Genomic DNA, 3,174 nt, shown 5'->3' with positions numbered 1-3,174 from the left:
AATGAACCTTGCAGGACAATTCTTACCATTGGCCATCTTCCTCTTACTCTTAATGCCACAAAAAGCTCTAAGTTGACCATCCGTCTCCAGTAGCCCATATTCAAGTGGAATTAGAAAGCTAAGGGATATGAATTTTACCCACTTGAATGTTGTGAAGGATGATGGCAACTTAGGGGGAGGAGTCTCCAATAACTTTGGCAAGGTGATTTCAAGCTCCACTCCCTTGTGCTCTTTGACAACTTCCACCTCTTTGCAAGTTTCTTCAATATCAACATCTTCCTCTTGGTAGCTTTCTTCCAATTCAATCTCTTCTTCATTGTTCACCAAGGGCATGAGAGGCTGTGCTTCTTCTTCTTGAATCTCCATCTCTTGATCGACCTCTTCCAAGTCCTTAATCATGACATGCCTTGGAGGTTGTATACCCTCATCAACATCAAATGCAACCGTCTTGAAAGGAGGTTCTATGTCTTGACTTTCCCATGGAGGTTCAGCATCTCCTAAGTCTTCAACCACTTCTTCCTCTTCAATAATTACAGCTTCCTCCACTTGTTCCAGTACAAAGTCATGTTCCGTACTGTCCACTGGAGTTTCTAGTATCTCCTTCATGCTACGTTCTTCATTAGATTGTCCACATGAAGCCATGAGGATTCCTTGAGTGTTTGAACATCGGAAAGTGATAAACCACTATTTTATAATTTATATTGTGTTTAATTGTGTGGTTTTGTCATGATCCTTACCCACTTATTCATCAATTTAGCAAGCATTTAGATTTTCTTCCTAAATTTATTACATGTTTGAAAATTGCTTCCTAGAGACTCTAATTATTTAATTTTAATTCTCCTTTATTCCATTCGATGCCGTGATCTGTGTGTCAAGTGTTTCAGGCTTTATAGGGCATGAATGAGATGGAGATTGGAGAGGAAGCTAGAAAAAATGGAAGGAACACAAGAATTTGAGGAGATAACCAGCGAGAAGTGACGCGGTCGCATGGCTCATGCGACCGCCCGCCATGCGACCGCGCGAAGGAGCGCAAATCGCAGTGACGCGGCCGTATGGCTTGCGCGGCCGCGCGGATTGCAAAGCGCAAGCGACGCAGTAGCGTGGACGACGCGAACGCGTGGAGAGGAAAAAGCGCAAGCGACGCGTCCGCATGGACGACGCGATCGTGTGACATGTGCGATCTGCATAATCTGCAGAATTCACTGGGGGCGATTTTGGACCTTATTTCGGCCCAGTTTTCGGCCCGGAACAGCAGACTAGAGTAAGAGAATATGCAAAAACAACAAACACATTCATTCAGTAGTTTGAGATCTAGTTTTTCACTTTCTTAGGTTTTTTTTCTCTCTAGTTTTTAGAATTTTAATTTTCAATTGGCCTTAGCATTGGAACATTGAGAAGAGTTATTTCCTCATCAAGACTTCATCATTCTAGTTTGTTCTCTTAACTTGGTTTTATTCTTCCATGTTCTTTGTTATGTTCAATTTTGTCATTCAGATACTTTTATGATTAATTAACGCAAGGATTATTTCTTTTTAATTCAATTTTAATTCCAATAATCATGTATTCTTTTAATTCCCTTTTATGTGTTATGGATTTATTATTTACAATGCGTGAGTAGTTTCATTACTTGATGGGGAATTGATTGAAAAGGAACTCTTGAGTTGGAAGGATTGAAAGAAAATTTGTAATTGGGTTAATTGTTGAATTGCTATCCTGTCACCAACGTCAATCCCTTTGAACTAAGTGGGTTGTAACTCGTGAACGGATCTAGTAATCCAACTTGTTTGACTTTTCCTTACCTAGTAAAGGATAACTAAACAGAGTAACTGTTAATTATAAATCAATCTTAAAAATCACTCCATCAATGATAGAGATTCTAACTAATCAATTCCCAGTCAAGGCTTTTATTCATATCATTTAATTTCCATCAGTTTACACTCCAATTTACTTACCTCAATTTCTTCGAACCTCTGATTAATAAGATAGCACCCTTCTCTGCAACTCGTTGGGAGACGACCTGGGACTTAAAACTCCCAGTAATTTTGATTTAAACTCTTTGTGACACATTTCTAAATTGATAGGCAGATTTTCGATGAATTAAGAACTATACTTGCAACGTATCAATTTTAATAATTTTTTTTAATTCATCAACTTCTGCTTCCCATCAATTTTTGGCGTCGTTGCCGGGGAGTTGCAATAGAGTGCTAATTTTATTAATTAGAATTTATTTATTTTCATTTTATTTAATTTTGCTACTATGAGCTGCATGTTTCTTCCGTCAAATGACGCGTTCACTTCCTGATCCGCGCTTGCTAATATTCGATCCTGAAATTGAAAGAACAATTTCACGAATAAGGCGAGAACAGCGTAGGTTAGCCCGCTCTGAGGGCGGATCTGAAAGTGAATCTGAGGAAGAAACCAACCCCCGTTCTACTGATTCGGTTGTTTTACGTGCAGAAAACATGGCAGTTAGAAGAGTTACCATTCAGGAGGAAGGAGCTCTTGATTTTACAATGCAACCGTTTCAAGCGCATCATCCAGCGGTAGCTACGGATTTTGAAATAAAGACCGCACTGTTAAATTTGATGCCCAAGTTTCATGGCCTACCTGCTCAAGAGCCTATCAAGCACTTGAGAGATTTCCAGGCAGCCTGTTCTACTGTCAGGCGTGATGGCACTAATGAAACTTCAATTCTGCTGAAAGCTTTTCCGTTCTCTCTTGAGGGAAAAGTAAGAGAGTGGTACTACACTCAACCTATAGCAAATGTATCTAACTGGGATACACTCAGAAAGGAGTTTCTGAAGAAATTCTTTCCATCTGAAGTTACTGATAAACTAAAAAAGGATATCTCTACAATAGTTCAGGATGACAATGAGACTCTCTTTGAAAACTGGGAGTGCTTCAATAATCTTCTGGAAGCATGCCCCCACCACATGATTGACAAGATCGTGCTACTCAGCTATATCACACAAGGTATGAGGCCCCGAGATAAGACCACATTGGAAAGTGCCAACAATGAGTCTATGAAGAAGTACAAGACCACTGATGAAGCTTGGCAATTGATCAGTGATTTAGCTGAATCTACTCGGAACCACAGACAGAAGCAAGGCCGTTCAAAAGCCGTTGCAGAAGTATCTTCTGGCAGAGAGACTGCTGCTCTAACTCAAAGCATCT

At 39.9% G+C, this 3,174-nt stretch overlaps 1 non-coding gene across 1 annotated transcript; it reads right to left on the bottom strand.

Annotated features, from left to right (window-relative positions):
• Nucleotides 1-2,831: 2,831 nt before the first annotated feature.
• On the bottom strand, nucleotides 2,832-2,939 carry LOC148573884 (small nucleolar RNA R71). The gene has a single exon (XR_015906395.1). It is a non-coding gene; the product is annotated as a small nucleolar RNA R71 (small nucleolar RNA).
• Nucleotides 2,940-3,174: the final 235 nt, after the last annotated feature.

This window comes from Arachis ipaensis, chromosome B2, assembly GCF_059453495.1.
Source record: "Arachis ipaensis isolate K30076 ecotype BB chromosome B2, ASM5945349v1, whole genome shotgun sequence".
Lineage (NCBI taxonomy): Eukaryota > Viridiplantae > Streptophyta > Magnoliopsida > Fabales > Fabaceae > Arachis > Arachis ipaensis.
The sequence above is the reverse complement of the archived record's forward strand: the minus strand, read 5'-3'. Positions and strand labels throughout refer to the sequence as shown.